General features: G+C 37.7%; 1 protein-coding gene across 2 annotated transcripts in view; it reads left to right on the top strand.

Annotated features, from left to right (window-relative positions):
* The first annotated feature begins 3,993 nt into the window (after positions 1 to 3,993).
* daam1a (dishevelled associated activator of morphogenesis 1a) overlaps positions 3,994 to 20,214 on the top strand; it is a 57,238-nt gene continuing 41,017 nt past the window's right edge. Inside the window, exons 1-2 of one of the 2 annotated variants that reach the window (XM_059520017.1) lie at positions 4,048 to 4,094; positions 5,336 to 5,419. The gene's annotated coding sequence lies outside the window, so the exon portion shown is untranslated. Of the gene's footprint in view, positions 4,095 to 5,335; positions 5,420 to 20,214 lie in introns of both variants that reach the window. The other variant, XM_059520016.1, reaches the window with a different exon arrangement.

The following is a 20,214-nucleotide window of genomic DNA, read 5'->3' as shown; positions in this document are numbered from 1 at the left end:
TATAAGGAATTTATTATTATTATTTGTTTTATTATTGGTGTAAACAAGCTTGTCATAATTCTCTCGAAATGTTTCTGGCAACTGTGAGTTGTGAAAATGTAAACACACAATTCTGAGAAAATAGTTGAATTGAGAGATACAAACTTACAGTTGAGTCAGAATTGCAAGAAAAAGCAGAAAGACACAGTGAGACAAAAAAAAGCACAATTATCCTTTTTTGTGGTAGAAATAAGCTTTTATATCAGATTTTGGAAGTGATGGAAAACTGAACATGCAACAGTGGAATGCAAACCACCGGCTGTAGCTCAGGAACCACTTTGTTTCCAAAGGCTGCTGGACTTCATGATCCATGTTAATAGCGATGAAATTACCAAGTACTTTGTCATGTGATTGGAAAAAGGCAGGTAATTGTGTTAGCACAAAGACTGTGATTGTAGTAGCTACATTAAATGCTTTATGGTGCACTGGGAATGCTGGGCAGCATACAAGATACTTTACTGTGGTTAAGATATTGTTCTGTTTCTGACATGAGCAGCGTTCTTTTTGCATTGATTGATGATTGTTTGAAATGAGTGCTATATGAGAATGTTTATCTAGTTATACATTATTGAATAGCTTGAATAAGATAAACTTTTAGGGTACCAGCTCTTTGTGGGTCTAAAAGTTTCTGCCAAGATTAAACAGACGTAAACGGCTTTGCGATGTGAGTGCGTTTAAGCTTCTCACAGATCTCAGTCTTAAGGGTTAAATGCAGATCAAAGCTATGAGATTGATTCTGAGTCCTACAGAGGGCCCATAATCTACTCTACTTCTGGCTCTGTTCATCTGTACTCTTAAGGTTGATTTCGGGTTGAAACAAGCACAACAGCAAGAATAGCTTGTTGTTAAATACACAAGGCAATGGTATTCTACAGAGGAAGATAAAGCTTGAAGTTAATGCCTAAGTAATGGATTTTTGTGCTCTCTGTGAGGAGTCCAAACCCATGTGATTTAATTTATTTAGTGGACACCACAGCAGAGAATCCTGACTGCTCTTTCCATACAATGAAAGTGAAGGATGAGACTGTCGCAGCCTAAAAATGTACAATAAAATATGATGGATATAAACCCAGGTTCGATGTCAGAAGCCATTTGTTCTTGCATGTCTCATAGTTAATGGCAAACTTGGTGTTACTTGTTTTGATCTACCTTATTTCAATGTGAACAGGCAAAGTTTTTTGAGCAAATAACTCTTGCATTCTTTGTCTGTTCTTAACATAATGACTTAATAAGGCATAGAATGTAGTGCACAAAGTGTATAGACTGCTTCTAGATGTTTATAACATAGTGCTGTACATTTTTGGAGTGCAACATCCTCCTTTCACGTTCATTGAATGGAAAAGAGCAGCCTGGACATTCTGCCAAATGTCATGAGGGTTTGAAACATCACATGCGTGATTAAATACAGTAAGTCCAAAATGATTTACTGCATTAACTATTTAGCATCTTGAAAATGTTTCATTTATACTACTGTTCAAAAGATTTTTTAAAGAAATTAATACCTTCATTCAGCATGGACACATTAAATTGATCAAAAGTGATAGTAAATCAAATCCGGAAAAAATACATCATGCACGCTTTCTACAAAAATATTAAGCAGTACAGCTGTTTCCAACACTGATAATAAAGTCGTCTTTCATAAATTATTTCTGAAGGATCATGTGACACTGAAGACTGGAGTGATGGCTGCTAAAAATTCATCTGTGCCATCACAGGAATAAATCACATTTTAAGACACATTACAACAGAAAACAGTTATTTAAAATAATATTTTACAGTATATTTTTACTAATCTTTTTGACAAATTATGCTCAGAATCAGTAATTACAGTCTTAGTTTAAGGGTCAAATAGGTGTTATAGATAAGTCTTGTAATCCAGACAGAATTTGGACCGAATCCTTCTGGCTTAAGCAGTTTGAAAGAGCAGTTTGTTTTTGAGCTGCTTATAGAGTGCTCAGACTTGTTTCCATTAGTTTCTGTGCAAGTAACGATATGCAGACCCGGGCTGCTTAAATATTTACACACCTCTAATGCTCTCGGCCTAGTCCTTAGAAGTGCTGCCCTCTCTATACATTAAACAGACTGTCCTTCCAATCATGACGGCTCTAGTCTGGCGTACTGACTCTGAGCTGAACTGAAAGAAACAGCTTTGGCTTCTGAAAAGACATTTACTGACTGCCAAGACAATGAGGCACATTGAAAGCCAAGTTACGTGTCCTTAGTGAGTTTTTAGGACTAAAGATCTGTTGCCAAAATAGCTGAAGGAGAGATAGTGATTATGTACAGTTGTAGCAGGGAGTGGAGACAGAAACAGTATGACACGTTTGTTTAAATAAAAATAGAAATAAAAGAAGTGGAAAGTTTGCCTGGAGAAGTGACAACAGATAATGGTTGTGTAATTACTCTGGTTGTCATGTTCAAAACATCATGATGACAATCTCGTTGTCTTCTGTCTTCTGTCTTCCACAGCATCATAAATAATGAACCAATCTTTTTAATGTCTTGCCAGACTGCCAGTCTATTGACATTAGTTATGGCATTCACTCCGGACATTGCAGGGATCATGATCACTTTCGTTAACTCTACAATAATTAAATCTACTTAATCAGCTAATTACTCTTTACAGTGATGCTATAGCGACCGCAAAATTGGAAGTTCAAAGACAAAATTCTAAAGGTGGCTGCACACTTGTTTCTCTGACCCATAAGCTCTAAGCTTTTAACACATTCTGTGTTAAAATATTTCTATGAAATATTGGATATATGAACCTTACAAGTTAATACTCAATGTTATTACAGTATTTACACCAAATAATACAACAACAACAATATACACAGTGTTTTGGCTGCAGTCACAAGGACAAGTAGTAATAATAATAATAATAAATAACTATAAGACAACACTACGATTAAAAATAATTATCAAGTATTGACTCTAATGTTCAGAGAGGAACTCTGGTGAGTCCTAACTTTTTACTAACATTGATTCCTGGAAACAAATTAGAACAGGCAGTATTTCTGCTATTGTACTGTAGTTTCTGGGAATTAAAATTTGATCATGCTAGTGTGGTCCAAACTCCATCACCAGCTGCTGCCATGTCTGTAATTCCACCAGACAGCCCACCGTGTACAATCATTCCCATAATCCTCTGTAAGTCTGTCTGTGGCCTGCTTCTGCCTAAATAAATCCTATGGATCTCTTCCCTCAATTGCTTTTAAGTGCAATGAGTACTACATTGAGCTTCATGTGATGCTTGTGAGCATTAATTTAGGAAAGCGTGTTAATGGGACATCAGTGTTCAATTGTTATTTCATGCATAAAAAATGAAAAGAATATTCTTAACTTGTTTTATATGTTACGGCGTTTACCTCTTGTTTTTTTGGTTTGTTTGGTATGATTTTTTCAAGAATGCATGTATTTGAATTCAAAACTGTAAAGAAAGAAAGAAAGAAAGAAAGAAAGAAAGAAAGAAAGAAAGAAAGAAAGAAAGAAAAAGAAATTGGAGTGATGTATTTCAGCTCTATACAACAATGCAAATTGGTCTAATGTAAGATTAGCTTGCCAGTTAGTGTTAATTATGTTAATGGTCACATAATTGTGTGCTCCTTTGAACTAATTTCGTGTTTAACTACTCAAATCAACCACTGAGAGGACTTCCAGGTGTTCACATTAGAACATAAATGATTGTAGTAATTAAATGTTACAGAATGGAAAAGAATTTAAGATTTGAATAAGTTACTCATTGGTCTTTTAATCTTTTATTTGACAATAATAAAAAAAAATTCTATTTTTATCTATCTATGGGAATTGCATGTCAATCAGAATTTTTTTCATTGTGGTTTAAATGTCCAAACATCGCTCATCCTCGTTTTCTAACTACATTACCCATATAAACATGCACCCCAACGTTGCGCATGCGCACCGACGTCAAGCCCCCAAGCCTAAAAGGGATGACGTCACCTGCCTGTCGGATCGTGCTGTATTGTTGCACAGGGGGAATGAGAGCGCACGCACGAGCCCAGAGCGTTCGCGGCGAGGATGGGTCTGTTTACAAGGTAACTTCTCAATCTCAGACCTCAAACTGACAGCTACATGACACGTCCAGAAAAACAAACAATATAAATACAGCCGACTTTGGACTTCTTTTGAAGTGATTTGGCTTTAAAGGGTGGGACATAGAGATGCATGCAAAATCGGCGGTTCAACGGACGAATGACGCTCGTCTAATTTATAAAACAAATGAGATACATTTGTTTTCATTTTCGATACGTTTGTTTGTATTGAAACCCTGTCTGTTTGTGATTATTTCTTCACTTTGATAGTTCACGTCAGAAACTGCACTTCATAGTGTTTTTCTTTAGTCTACTTACCAACTCATGACAGTTTGATACAGTGTTGCCATTTAAAACTAATTTACACGCTAGGTTTACTTCAGTTTAATTCAGACAGTGGTTGTCACTGTTTTACCAGATGTTTTGCTACAGTTCATGAAGGACAAAGGGAAGTTAATAAGTAACCAAATGAAGATCTACTTTTCATGCACGGCAGTAGAAATGCTTTTTGGAAAAACTGTTGCTTTTGATGCGAGTTGTGTTTTGATAAAGAAATGTTTTACGAAGTGAAACTTAAAATGTCAGGAGCAAGATGGTGTTTATTCACAACAGTACAATACACTAAGTTTAGTGCAATGGAGCACAGCGTTTGTTAGTAACTTGTGGTCTTGATGGAGTATGCATTGGTTTTTGGCTCATCTGTTGTTTTTCTCTCTCTCCTGGGTTGATACTGAGGTTGTTGAGGACAAAACTGAGGCCATGGTATTCTTTGTAATATGATAAAAATAAAAATTAAAAATTAAAAGTTCACATTTAGTAGATGCATGCATCTTGTCTTTCTTTTTTGGAAAAAGGAGCAAAAATATTACTATTATCCAAGTTTTTGTCCAGTAAAAGGAATTGTTTACCCAAAATTGAAAATTGACTGAAAATGTATTCAACATCAGTTCATTCAAGATGTAGATTAATTTGTTTCTTCTTCAGAACAAATTTGGAGAAATTATGCATTACATCATTTGCTCACAATAAGCAGATCCCTTGCAGTGAATGGGTGCCATCAGAATGAGAGTTCAAACAGCTGATAAAAACATCACAATAATCCACACAATTTCAGTCCATCAGTTGTCTTGTGAAACGAAAAGCTGTGTGTTTGTAAGAAATAAATCCTTTATTAAGGTGTTTTATCTTTAAACTGTTGCTTCTGGCTAAAAAAATCTCATATTGATGGCATCCATTCATTGCAGAGGATCCATTGGTGAGAAAGTGATGTAATGCTAAATCTGTTCCAATGTAGAAACAAGCTTATCTACATCTTGGATGACCTGAGGGTGAGTGAACTTTCAGCAAAATTTCATTTCTGGGTTAACTATTCCTTTAAATCTTCTTCCTGATTCTAACTTCCTTCGTTGCTTCAAAATGAAATATGTCAGTTTGGCAAGAAAGACTGCTTGTCAAGCAATTTCATGGGGTCTTTTACGTGCCGTAGCTTTACCACAAAGATCATAGACTGATATTGAACCTGTGTGGGGTCTATTTCCTGATGGTTTGGCTGATTAAAATAATCCTCCTAAGATTTGTATGATGATATTTTCTCTTCACTCAAAGTAGAACAATTACATCTGCAAGCAATCCACCTCAACATTTAAAATTATTGCAATAACAAGCAGTTATAACATTCTTCTATGATCAAGCTCACAAGCACAGACTTGCAGCGACAGTGTTGCAGCGATATTAAAGCAAAGAAGCATCTCTGATCTGACCGAAATTGCTGCTCGCTCATGGATGTAATGTAGGTTCGTTCGCATCGAAAATCATTGCCACATTCCTTTATATCCACGACTGCTCATCCGGGGCCGTTTGACCTTATTAATTTGTTGCAGTGTTCAGCGTCTCTCGTTTAGTCACACCTCTAGTGCTTAACATGCTGGACGATAAGCCAAATCCCTCCAGCATGGCCCAGAATTGCATGCCTGCAGTCCCAGCCCTTGGTCTTCTTTTTTTTTTTTTGGGAGAGGGTTGATTGAAGGGTGTGTGTGCATGCATGTCTTGCACAGCAACTAGAGTTTGTTTTGCCTGATTGGGGAGGCTGGTAGAGATGCTGACATTAGACTTGTGGGAGATGTCTTCAATTACTGAGGTGGGGTCACATTAACACATCTGAAGTATCTCAGTGCTAGAGAATGCCAAAGTAGCGCCAAGACTTGATACCGGGACTTCTTTCAGAGTGCAACCGATACCAGACGCAAGACTCCACCCTCCCATGGGCTCTGCCTCTGAGCTAATCTGGTTAAGTGCTTTTTTTAGGTTTTAAGTGGTGTTTATGCATAGTTTCTGTGTCTCCCGAGTGCATAATGTATGATGAAATATGTTGTAAATAGAAAGACACGTAATATGTCTGCATTTTGTGGCGTTTGGAGCTGTTTTAGTTTTGCTGTGTGTACACAATTGAAAGTAAGAGAAAGACTAGTCGGTTTGGATATTCTGGTCTGATTATCACATGCTCATGTTGCTTTGCTAAAATAGAGAACCTTAATCTTGTTTCAAGTTTGAAGACAACACCCAAAACCCTCAAGCCCATGACAGCCTCTCTGTTGTATCCATGGCAACAGAGATGTCTTCAAAGCTCTGTGAAGGATGTCTCTAGTTTGTCTAAAGTGCTATGCTGTACACCTTTTATTGTTTTTTTTTTCAGTTTGACATTCTCTGTTTGCCACAACAGCACAATAGAGGATTGGAGCTTGTAGTCGATGAAGTTGTAATGCTTTGACTCAGATAACTCGTTAAATCCATGAAATGAAAAAGATAGAAAACGAGGAGTTGGTGTCACACACATTTAATTGCTGGTACATGGCAACGCGCTCTTCTCATACACGAGAGATTAACTCTTTCTTGCCATTACAAATGAAGTAAAGACAAAATAACAAGGAGGTAGAACAAACTTATCATCCATACTGGTTCTCACGTAGTCCTTCACTTAAAGACTGATCACTTAACTTATAACAATCGCTATGTGGTGATGACATAGAAGGACTATGTGAGAACCACTATGGATGATAAGTTTGCTCTGCCGCCTTGTTGTTATTTTCATTCACTCCGCACTATAATGTGATGCATGCAAAATACATAGTTTTGGCCGTTACCACAATCCACAAACAGATGTAAGGTATTTCATTGCACTTTAAAATGTAATCTGAACAGCCTATATGCGTGTAATATTTTAAACAAGCCCTCACTAACTGAGTTTAATGCCACAGTTATGTTAGAAATCATCTCATTCTTGTTTCTGTGGCGGTGCGTCGGTCTCATCATCGAGCTCTGTATGACTGATGCATCAGTTTACTTCTACTCCAAATATATGAACTTACCTGTTTTGAATACTTTTATATTTAGCATGTTTGATTATGTCCAATATTAGTGTTAAACTGTTGGATTTAAATAGATAAAATCTGCTACTTAAATAAATCTACTATTGATTTTCACCGTTGACTGATTTAGCAGAACATTTAGTCTGATAACTTCCAGGCGCAGATGTGCCAGATTTGTCACAGGACGCGCGATATGACCGTTGCGTCCGAATATATATATATATATATATAATAAATATATATATATATATTAGGGGTGTAACGATACGCGTATTCGTATTGAACCGTTCGGTACGAGGCTTTCGGTTCGGTACGCGGTACGCATTATGGACCGAACGTTCGTTGGACTAATTAATTATATTTGGAAAATTAAAAAAAATTGTGAAATATAATGATATGCATTCAACAAGGTAGCCCAATAACCCAAACGACGTAACAGGCCCTGACACCCCCGAAGAAGAAAAAAACACCAACTTATATGTTTATGTTAGGCTACTCAGTCAGGCGCTCGCTCACTCAGCAATACAGGCTGAAGGCTCGTTGCAAAATGGCCAATGCGTTTAACAGACCAGAAATAGAAGATCCTCCAATAACCAACAGGTCTGGGGTTTGGGTGCACTTTGGATTCCCTGTAAGCTATAATGGTGATGGCGAGAGAGTGGTGGATAAAAAAAACAACGATATGTCGCATCTAGGGTACACCAGCGGAAATACAAAAAAAAACACCAGCGGGAATACTTGAAACATGTCAACTCATTTACGCCGACATCACCTTAGTGTGTCAGTATCTGGGAAAAGACGAAAAAAAGGAGAAACATACACGCATCAAACTATCCCTGCAGCATTTAGACAAACATTTCCAACCGGTTCAAACAGGGCAAAAGACATCACCACGGCGATTGGTAGGCTACATTTACGTTATAGCCGCGGATATGAGACCTTACTATTTACCATTCATTCTATCATCACCATTATAGCTTACAGGGAATCCAAAGTGCACCCAAACACCAGACCTGTTAGTTATTGGAGGATCTTCTATTTCTGATCTGTTAAATGCATTAGCCATTTTGCAACGAGCCTTCAGCGCGTACTGAGTGAGCGAGCGCCTTACTCTGTAGTGGAAAACGTAGGTTTTAAGAACATGCTTAATGTAATTGAGCCCCGTTACAATATTCCTTCACGAGCCCATTTCAGACAGACCGTAATTCCTGCATTGTTCAAAAAAACATAAGCCCTATAGAGAACCAATTGAGTAAAAACACACTCAATATAAAGAGTTATAGAGTTCCATATAAAAAGTTACATCTTTGTATTTTTTCATAACTACTACAATAATATAACATTTTCATTTTTTTTATATAAGGAGCTGTTTTTGTTTTATACAGTATGCTGCTAAGAAAACACCATAGAAGATGGGTAAAGAATAGCTCCATCAGTGTTCAATGTAAAAAAAAAAAAACATACTTTGTTAGTTTTAATAAATAAAACATTTTTTAGAAATCAAGGAAATTTATCTGCCAATTTTTTCTTTTTGCTGTATCTAAAACGTACCGAACCGAACCGTGACACCAGTGTATCGTATCAAACCGAACCGTGAATTTTGTGAACCGTTACACCCCTAATATATATATATATATATACAGTCGTGGCCAAAAGTTTTGAGAATTACATAAATATTAGTTTTCAAAAAGTTTGCTGCTAAACTGCTTTTAGATCTTTGTTTCAGTTGTTTCTGTGATGTACTGAAATATAATTACAAGCACTTCATACGTTTCAAAAGCTTTTATCAACAATTACATGACATTTATGCAAAGAGTCAGTATTTGCAGTGTTGGCCCTTCTTTTTCAGGACCTCTGCAATTCGACTGGGCATGCTCTCAATCAACTTCTGCGCCAAATCCTGACTGATAGCAACCCATTATTTCATAATCACTTCTTGGAGTTTGTCAGAATTAGTGGGTTTTTGTTTGTCCACCCGCCTCTTGAGGATTGACCACAAGTTCTCAATGGGATTAAGATCTGGGGAGTTTCCAGGCCATGGACCCAAAATTTTAACATTCTGGTCCCCGAGCCACTTAGTTATCACTTTTGCCTTATGGCACGGTGCTCCATCGTGCTGGAAAATGCATTGTTCTTCACCAAACTGTTGTTGGATTGTTGGAAGAAGTTGCTGTTGGAGGGTGTTTTGGTACCATTCTTTATTCATGGCTGTGTTTTTGGGCAGAATTGTGAGTGAGCCCACTCCCTTGGATGAGAAGCAACCCCACACATGAATGGTGTCAGGATGCTTTACTGTTGGCATGACACAGGACTGATGGTAGCGCTCACCTTTTCTTCTCCGGACAAGCCTTTTTCCAGATGCCCCAAACAATCGGAAAGGGGCTTCATTGGAGAATATGACTTTGCCCCAGTCCTCAGCAGTCCATTCACTATACTTTCTGCAGAAGATCAATCTGTCCCTGATGTTTTTTTTGGAGAGAAGTGGCTTCTTTGCTGCCCTTCTTGACACCAGGCCATCTTCCAAAAGTCTTTGCCTCACTGTGCGTGCAGATGCGCTCACACCTGCCTGCTGCCATTCCTGAGCAAGCTCTGCACTGGTGGCACTCCTATCCCGCAGCTGAATCCTCTTTAGGAGACGATCCTGGCGCTTGCTGGACTTTCTTGGACGCCCTGAAGCCTTCTTTACAAGAATTGAACCTCTTTCCTTGAAGTTCTTGATGATCCTATAAATTGTTGATTTAGGTGCAATCTTAGTAGCCACAATATCCTTGCCTGTGAAGCCATTTTTATGCAACGCAATGATGGCTGCACGTGTTTCTTTGCAGGTCACCATGGTTAACAATGGAAGAGCAATGATTTCGAGCATCACCCTCCTTTTAACATGTCAAGTCTGCCATTCTAACCCAATCAGCCTGACATAATGATCTCCAGCCTTGTGCTCGTCAACATTCTCACCTGAGTTAACAAGACGATTACTGAAATGATCTCAGCAGGTCCTTTAATGACAGCAATGAAATGCAGTGGAAAGGTTTTTTTGGGATTAAGTTAATTTTCATGGCAAAGAAGGACTATGCAATTCATCTGATCACTCTTCATAACATTCTGGAGTATATGCAAATTGCTATTATAAAAACTTAAGCATCAACTTTTCCAATTTCCAATATTTATGTTATTCTCAAAACTTTAATATATATATATATATATTTTATTTATATATATATATATATATATATTAGTGGTGGGCATAGATTAATTTTTTTAATCTAGATTAATCTCACTTTGATCTTGAAATTAATCTCGATTAAAATGGCTCATTCGAATTCTGCCGACGGCATTCAGAATATGTGTGTTACCCAAATAAAATTGAGCAGGGCCGTAGCTGGGGTCAGCGGGGACCCGGTGAAGGTGGTACCAGCGGGCCCTGATTGAAATTGTTTAATTTGTATGTTCGTTTATTTTTATTTATTTGTGCTATTTACACAATGTTTAAGTTTTTTTCAAGTTTGTAGGTGTCAAGGTACAGAAACCAAATAATTAAATGTAAAATAGCACTGGATAGTCTTCAGTGTAAAAATGAAATATACAATCAAACCTACATTTATTCAGACACCTTCAACATTTCTCACATTATTACAGTTTTGCTATATATAAAAAAAATATATCTGGTGTCTGAATATTGACTGAAGTAATTCAGTCAAGAGCAGTGAGTGATTTTCATTTTCATTTTCTTGGATTTACATTACAGCAGCCAGTAGCTAAATTAGGCGCGGTCACGCATCCAATATTATACATCCCATTTTTTCCCTCAACTGTTTACTTTCACTTAAGAAATAACTGACCGTTTTTTCGAGCTTAATTTCCAAGGTGGATATTTTGACATATTTTGTATATATTTGTCGGCACAAGAGCAAAAATAAGCAAATTCGATGTTCAAGTGTTTTGAGACGTCTTTCTCTGCGTGAGCCCTGAACACCAGAACACCGCGAGTACTGAATTGGGCTCTTTCACATATTTTTGTTTGTTCAAACTGCGATTTGTATTTGTTCGTTCAGGTGCAGGAGGGACTTCGAGGAGAACTTTGCAGAAGAGAGCTCGGTTCAGTGTCGCTGTCCGTGATACGCGGCTCTCGATCTCTCTCGTGCGCGCGAGTAACCAGCTACTCTGTTAAGCTTTTCCGTTCTTGTGTTTGGATGCTTTAATGTTTAAATCGACAAGCGGAAAGGCTTAAAAACACATGAAAAAGATAAGCTTTCATGACGATGTCCTGAGCATCTTTTTAGGCTGGCCTCAGCCAGTCGGTTATATAAAATACCAAGGTGAAAGTCATCATAGCTTGCTTAGTATAGACCCAGCTCCCAACCCAACTTTGAGAATAGATTAATGGCAATAATTTTTTTATCGCCCGATAAGAGTCTCACGTTAACGCAGCACGTTAACGCCGATAACGGCCCACCACTAATATATATATATATATAAATATATATAAATATAATTTTTTAATTTTATTTAGTGGATAAATATGACCCGTATTTTCATTTTACTAATTTCAGTTTCATTATGAGCAAACTTTATATATTGTCATTGTAAAGACACCCACTGTTTGTTTTCCTTTCGATCTGTTATATCAGTAGTGTCTTTGTGTCTCTTCTTCATAAGGTGGTGTTTGACTTGTACTGTACTGTACTGTACTGTACTGCACAAGCCTGCAGAAGTAGTTGATAGGGTGTGTGTGTGTGCGTGGATGTGCCTCAGGGTTTGTGTGACTTGGATAAAGGAGGTGTTCTGGGAGGCCTATCCCAGCTCTGTCCAGTGTAGTGGAACAAAAGCCCAGTGTAGCGGTTTAAATTTGCCATTCTCTCCTGGATAAAACTCAGACAATGCTCTGATCTCATGTTATTAATGTTACAATCTTGCAGTCTTGCACCCCAGTGCTCCAACATTGGTAGATGGCTCTCAGGATGGGCAGGGGACACACATACCAATGAACCAATCTGTCCTTTTTACAGGTTCCAGTAGTATCAAGCATTGCCACGGCCCATGGCATCCTGTTGCAATCTACAACTGATGCAAGAGCTAACATTCCTTAATGGAGAACAAGTAAATGTCTGCCTTTGACAGTGCAGAATACCAGACTGGTATTCATGAAAGTTCCTTGCTGTATAAGTATTCCCAGATACAGTATGTAGACTTTGAGCTTGACGGAGGGTGGAATGGTGCCAGTTTAGATAAACAAAATCCAAAGCCATTTCCAAATTAGGCAAAAATGGCAAAGGCCAATCTAATATTTACACAGGACAGGTGTAGAACATATACGTTTTTAGGGAATGTAGTATTCATAGTCATATTTTATACAATTCAACCATGAAACCATTCATTTTGCTTTTGTAAAAAATAAGTAGTCATTTAATACAGAGTTATTATGCTAAGCCAGGGGTTTTCAAACTTTCTGATGCCAGAAACCCTCAGAGACATATTGCATAAAAACCCTTTGATGCTTTTTATTTTATTATATTTTATTTTATCCTCTTTCTTTTTTTGATTGTTAGGGCAGCTGAGAGATTTTATTTTATTTTCTGTGGGAGCAGCTACATTTTAAAATGTAAAAAATTTTTATCCTCCATTTTTCCATTACTTTTCACTTTTTTGATCCATTGTTTGGAGAACCAAGAGATATTAATTTAATTTAATTGAAATTTTTTATTAATTATTTCTGCATTATTTTTCTCCGGTTAGAAAACCCCTGTCCTCTAGCCTCAGTGATACATGGGGAAGTGTGACGTAGTTATGAAGTAATGGATTCACTAGATGAAGGTGGAGCCCAACAGCCATTGTCCTTTGAATCAGAGGCTCGAGTAGTTTACTGAAGCAGCAGAAACTGTGTAAGCCTTCAACTCCACTTGCACCAGGAAGACAGGCCGACAATAAATATTCTTGGGGATTGAAACAAAGATGTTTGGGAGGTCATTGTATTCGAGAACTGAGGGAGCTAGATAGCTTTGCAGAAGGGAATGCCTGCGACCAGCCAGCATTAACTAAACATTTCAGTGGGCCATGAAATGTGTGCAAATGTGGGTTTAGCTTAAGTGGAAATGCAAGTTCTCAACAAGACCGCTGAGGCTGAAAATGCAATCAAGTCTGAAGGTCTCTAATTGGCTCTGGGTTGGTGCCGGCACATGTGGTAGGGTGTTTCCAAACAGTAGCCAGTGGCTGTGTGATTCTTGGGGGGGGGTTTATTGGCCTTTTTGTTACCAGGGTGAACCAGTATGCTTCTTCGGGTTTGGCAATGACTAGAAGCCCTTCAGGGTGCACATTAGAGCGATAATGGTGGGGAAAACTGACTACATTTGTCCTGGGGCATGGAAGAAAGGCCACAAAGCTCCCAGCTTCATCCCCTCGACTACGGACAAAAGCAAGACTTTTAGATATTTCCATGTTAGCTACCACTAGCTGTCAGACTTGATGGTTAAATGTCGCTTGTCAACACTGGCTGTCATATACAGCTATACAGCTGTGTATGTTTAAATAAATCACAGGTTGTTTCTAAAGGGCGAGGTTCTGAGTTGTCACACCTTGAATTCATTCTACTGTGTGTGTGACACACCTAAAGTGAAAAAAATGTTTCCTTCATTCATGGACCAAAACATTGACGATATTAATGTAAAGCTCTGACTGCTTTGTATTAGATTTGGATCGTATCATATAATGAGGACAGAAAACTTTCACCGGTTTGAACTGGCTGCTGTGTCTTCAAGATCTTTCTGGCACGTTTTTCTATTAGAATTTGATTTTGTCTGTTTGAACAGTGACTTTGTGCTTGTTTCTATTTTGAGGAAACAGGATATCCCTTCTTTTATGGCAACAAAAGAGGGTTTTTTTGCTGTGTAATGAGTGGGTGTGTTGATATGACTCGTGTAAATGAGAGATGAGTGATTTCTTCTGGCCTTTTGTAACCTTTATACTTTGCCAATTCTGATTTATTCAAGCTTTTATCCATTCCATCGTAAGAGGTTTTCGGCCAAAGGGAACAGTGTTACTTCTTCACTTTGTTACAGTATTTTGAAAGGAGCAGGGAGGTTGTTCTGGAATAATCAGGGGCAAGGTCAGTGGTGGGTGGTGGAATAACCCTCTAACGTGTGGTGATGCTATAAACACTTTCCCATAGGCCCATGGGTCGTGATGCACATGCTGTCATCAGTCACACCCATTTCCCACATCCGTCTCTATACCTGACAGTCTAAGGGTGTGAGAAAGCCCTAAGAGAGGAGACGGCTGTATGTTTTCACTCTCAGAGTTTACTCAAGACACTCCTTACGCTAGAAGAATCAGATCATGTTTGTGTGTTTGAATCTGATCAAATGCTTTGCATTTTGCACTGCACTGATAGAAGGAAAAAGGTTGAAACATTGAAATAGTTTCCCCTTGTCAAGGTGCGGGAGTTGAGGTATGTTGAGCGGTAATGAAAAGCTGGTGCTCCGCTGTTTAAGTGCAAAAGGGCAGCAAATTGTATTTTGTTTTATTTTATTTTATTTTGCAATGAATAATAGCGTTTCATGCTGATATGACAGTCAAATAAATAGTTAAATTACAGTGCTTTCATGGTCAGCATCTAAATTAAATAAATTTTTAATAAGCTCATAATTTTTCATCATTATCAGCTTTTTTGCTGTGCATTTAATTGCAGTTTTTTTTTATAACTTTTGTACTTGTAAAAAATGTATTATAAATTTGCACCACCAAATTTAATTACATTTTAAATTCCCATTATTAGAAAAATGTAATCAAAATGTAACGCTACAATGATATCATAGTAATATTACATTCTGAATTGCAATTGATCTTTCTTGTATATTTTTGCATACAGAATGTCATCTACACTACATAGGCATAAAAACCACTTTATGTGTTGATGCACAGCTGATAAAAAAAGTGATGTGTCTGTGCCATTTCAACCAGTTTATTAATGAGCATATTTTGTTGCTTTGACAGCACTGTTGTCTCCCTCAGAAAATGCAGTTGTAGTCAGTAAATAGAGATGTTCCAGTATAGAACCAAGATATTACAAATAAATTGTTCTTTTAAAAAATGTTAATGTTAACAAAATTGGCATAGACTCTGACCTCAGATGGTAGCGGTTGTTGTGCTGATGCAGTGAAGTGAATGTATTTGTCTGCTCCACTGATGCAAAGAGCAAAGTCCGTGATCAATAATTGCTGTCAACAGACATACCATTAGCAGTGCCCACACTTCCTGACGATGACCCTTACCTGACCTCGGTGACCTGTGCTCAGCACAGAAGAGGAAAGAGCCAGATGCACTCTGGTTCATGTCTTTTAAACAGAGGAAATTTGATCTTCTCTTGGAAACCAAGGCTTTCATTATTGCTTCTAAGTAGTATTCTGGGAAAATAATGGTATTTCATATCTGAAACAGAGTGCTCTAGGAATGCACCCAGACATTGTGTACGTGTTTTTGTGTGCGTCTGTGTGTAAGTACAGCTGATTGGATGATGGAGGTCAATTGAGTGACGTTAACAAGTGATTAATCAGTTGCTGAGTGATATGGCTGATGTTAACTGAATAATCACTCAGTGTTGAAGATACACTACGTGACCAGACATCTTCTGTGTGAGTGTCAGTCTAAGTCAACATAAGCCACACATGGTATTGGTCTTATTTTAGATTATTTTAGCAATGCATCCTATTAAGAAAATTTTTTGAATCAAAATTTAATAACTTGGTCATGCTCTGAAACAACTTTCTTTTTCAGCTGGTGTTCAATGTCTATAACCAATATTGACCGCATTCTCATCCAGACCTAGATCCTTAATTTTCAAACTTTAATCAGTCCAGTTGAACTCAAAAAAGCTATTACAGAAATAAAATTTGATGCAGATGGCATATCTTGTCAAATTGAATGTGTTTTTGAAATCAGTAACAAAAACGTTTGATTTATTAATTTGCCTGAAAAGGCCTATTTGCCTAAAATGCCTGAGAGCTTGGTAGTGCTTTGCTACAGAAGGTCAGAAAAAAAATATAAACTAGAGCCCGACCGATATATCGGCCGGCCGATATTATCGGCCGATATAAGCTAATTGCATTTAAATCGGCATCGGCATTTATAACGGCCGATGAAACATGAGAAACAGAGTCTCATGCTTCACTCATGTTATGAGTGTTGCATAGTGTGCCCACCAGAGGGAGCTCTGCAACTCCAGAGTTAACAACAGCGCCAGAAGTCCACTACAGAAGAAAGCGATCAACTGTTTTGACGGTGAGTCTGTCGTTCGTCATGTGAAATGATTGTAGATTTAGTTCATACCCTGTGTATAAAAACTGTGTGGTAGTTCTAGCTAACGGTCCTATCATTATTACTTCTAAATATTCTGTAACATCACTTACAGCCGCTAATGCATTGCTATATTAGATTAGCCACAAAGCTAATACCATGTTTATCAGTGGAAGAGCGCGAACGTTAATAGGAGGTCAAACTATAACGTTAGCGTTTAACTTATTCTTATTCTATTGCGGTGTGTTTCCCACATAATGACCGCGTTATTGGGCCTTTCACACAGGACGCGGTATGCACGGCGCTTGCCGCTGGGCTCAGCGTTGCCCTTTAGATACATCGCGATTTGCGCTGCGCTATGGCATAGGCGGAGTTTTAAAAACGTTTAGCGTTCCTCCTCCTTTCGGTCAGCAGCAAACATGTATCTGTCCCGTTGTAAGAAGCGAGCGATAGCGCTAGTCCTGCTGATGAGAATTAAGAGAGAAGCAAGGAAGAAGAGGCTACCCTCAGGTCCAGAGAACAATATGGTGAATTCAGGCTGGTTACGTTACTCTAACGCTAATAGCTTCCTTTTTAGCAGGCCCCTTAAATGCTTGCTATTAACTTGTTTGAAGGTGGTTCTTCTCAAAATTGACAGCGGTGTGTTCATGACACTAACGTTAACCATTCAACTTCGAATTGATTCCGTAATCTTCCGGTAATAGTAGGCAAGACGATGTTTTGATTCAGACTGCACAAAGAGAAGAGGAGAAGATATACGGGTCTGTTGTGAATGTGTCTGTGAGAGCAAATATAGTGTAGTTACAGTAACTACAGTAGGTGCGTCAGAAATGATTAAACCAGAGGGGACATGTAAATAAATGTGAGCTGAACAAGCGCTTTTTTTTTTTTTTTTACATATTGTTTCAAAGCAGCTTTACAGACATAACAGGAAAATGTTGAAATAATATTGTTAAATAGAAGTAGGTAATACCTATTGCTTGACAAATAAAAAAAAATATATATATTTCTCATTTTTGCCTATGTATGAGATCCCAGTTTATTATTATTATAATTAGAGCTGAAACAACGAATCGATTTAATCGATAAAAATCGATTATTAAAATAGTTGTCAACTAATTTAGTCATCGATTCGTTGCTAAATAACTTTTATTTGCCGTAAGCGGCTCATTTTGTGCATATTTCAAATCTGCGGTGACCAAAGTGTGGCAGTAATGAGCCACCGGAGGTTTTACTCAGCCAGTACAGCAGGAGAAGTAGCGAATAGCCAATAGCTGGCCTCGTTTTATGTCACGTGCTTCCCGAACAGCGTCTCTGCAGCATTTAGTGGGATGTGGGAGACTGGGAGTACTTTACTTTGAGCCTTCAAAAAAGAAGAGTAACCTGTAAACTCTGCACTACTGAACTGTTTAAGGGGACGTTCACATATCGCGTCTTTTGCGCGCTCAAGTTCGTTATTTCCAACACCGCACCGCATCGAGTTAAACACATCTCAACTTTTCAGAATGCTGCAAGCGCATCGCGGGTCATGTGACAAGAACTAACCAATCAGCTTCATCCTTTCCCGTAACAACGTTAAAAGCTCAGTCAAGATGAAAGGAACAGCTGATCATAGTTGTATATGGATTTCCATTTTGAAATAAATTTAGTAGCAGAGCTACTGCAAGCGATTTTTTGAGCTGCAAATCCATTTATCCTTTGCTGAAATTTCCGCGTCTTCAAGGAGAGAGCACGTCATGGTTGCTTAGCAAAGGCAGACGCCTCAGGGGCGCTTCTGCACGAGCGCTTTGGAAAGGAGGAGAAAGCGGCACGCCTAGCGTTTTCCACGCGTTTTTAGGCGCGATTTGTGAACGGCCCCTAAGACTTTTATTCGTGCAGATTCTCCAGTACAATGTTGTTTGCAAATGTTTAGTCGTAAAAACTGATAACATTGCTTTTTAACAGTTAACATTTAAAGCTTTACAAACATGTTCTGTGATCAGTTTCTCGTTTAACAGTTCAAAATTCAGTCGTGCAGCCTAATTATGACTGAATGAGAGAGGTAAATGTAGATATTTGAAATGCACTTTTTTTTTCTAAGTATTATTCACTGCTCTTTTTCACACAGCAGGTTTTTTGTGTGTGTCCTATTTTTTTTTTCTGGACAACCTTCTGATGGATTTTACTTTAAATTGTGAGTTCCATTCAGGTTTCATGCCATTGGCACTTTTTTTGAAGGATTATTTACAATTTCACAGCAAAAGCTATAAAGCTTTTTCCCAGTAAATAATAAAATACAATGCACTGCAATTTTATTCTGTTTTATCCTTATTCTTCGTGAAAATATGTTCTGAAAGATTCCTTAATAAGCTTCGTTCGGGATGTTAAACTACTTTAGGAGCTCTAAGGACTGCCATGGTGAAAACATTATTTGAAATCTCCTTGTGAAATTTGCTAGAGTATGGGTCAGTGTTCTGATTGCAGAAGAGTTCGACAAAGGATTACTAACACAATAAAACAACTCCAGGTATATTTTTGATGAGGATATGACAGTGCAAAATGGTTAAAATCTCTTAAATCTATGCTGAAGGATAAAGACCATTTATTAATAATTTACTTGGGGAAAAAATGGAAAAAACTAAAATATAAGTACATAAACCGATTAATCGATTAATCGTAAAAATAATCGACAGATTAATCGATTATCAAAATAATCGTTAGTTGCAGCCCTAATTATAATTCTAATGATGACATGAGTAATGATACATGGTGATATTATTAATACACATGCTTATTCTTTCTCCGTCTCTCTTTCTGCCTACAGATGGCTGAAAAAGGTGAATGCTGTAGCAGCAAAGTGTGGGCTACTTCTGCAAATACTTTAACTTTAGTATTATAATTTATTTACAGTAAACACACAGACTGTTAAAACCAGCTTCAACTGGAAGAAAGTAAAAGTGTTAAATGTTTAAAACCAGACTGTTTTTTGAAAAAAATATATAAATAAATATATATAAAAAATATATACTTTTGATGTGCAATTGTTTAGTCATTGAGACTGTAATCTAAGACTTTTTTTTAACATAGTCCATTCTGGAAAATGGTTTATACAGCCCACATACATAGAACAGGCAGATATTTTGCTATTGAATGTTGTGTAAATGCAGTTTATAGGAAATGGGTCTAATATCCAGATTATTTTTAAAATCAAAATATCGGCTTATAAATCGACTCTTTTCGAGTTAATATCGGCATCGGCATCGGCCCCCAAAAATCCATATCGGTCGGGCTCTAATATAAACACTAACATATCTGCAGGAAAGATGTTCTGTGACAGCTGTTCGGCTTTTTAATTGTCCTCTCTAGCTGCGTTTCTAAGCCAAAGGTTTTTAAAATGTTAATAGACAGAAGGCATTCAGAATTATGAGCATTTCAAATCAAGTCTTGCAAAATCTGCTTTAACTTGTTTACTATCTTCACTGCACCCACTTTAA

The sequence above is a fragment of the Carassius carassius genome, chromosome 32, assembly GCF_963082965.1.
Source record: "Carassius carassius chromosome 32, fCarCar2.1, whole genome shotgun sequence".
Taxonomy (NCBI): domain Eukaryota; kingdom Metazoa; phylum Chordata; class Actinopteri; order Cypriniformes; family Cyprinidae; genus Carassius; species Carassius carassius.
The sequence above is the reverse complement of the archived record's forward strand: the minus strand, read 5'-3'. Positions and strand labels throughout refer to the sequence as shown.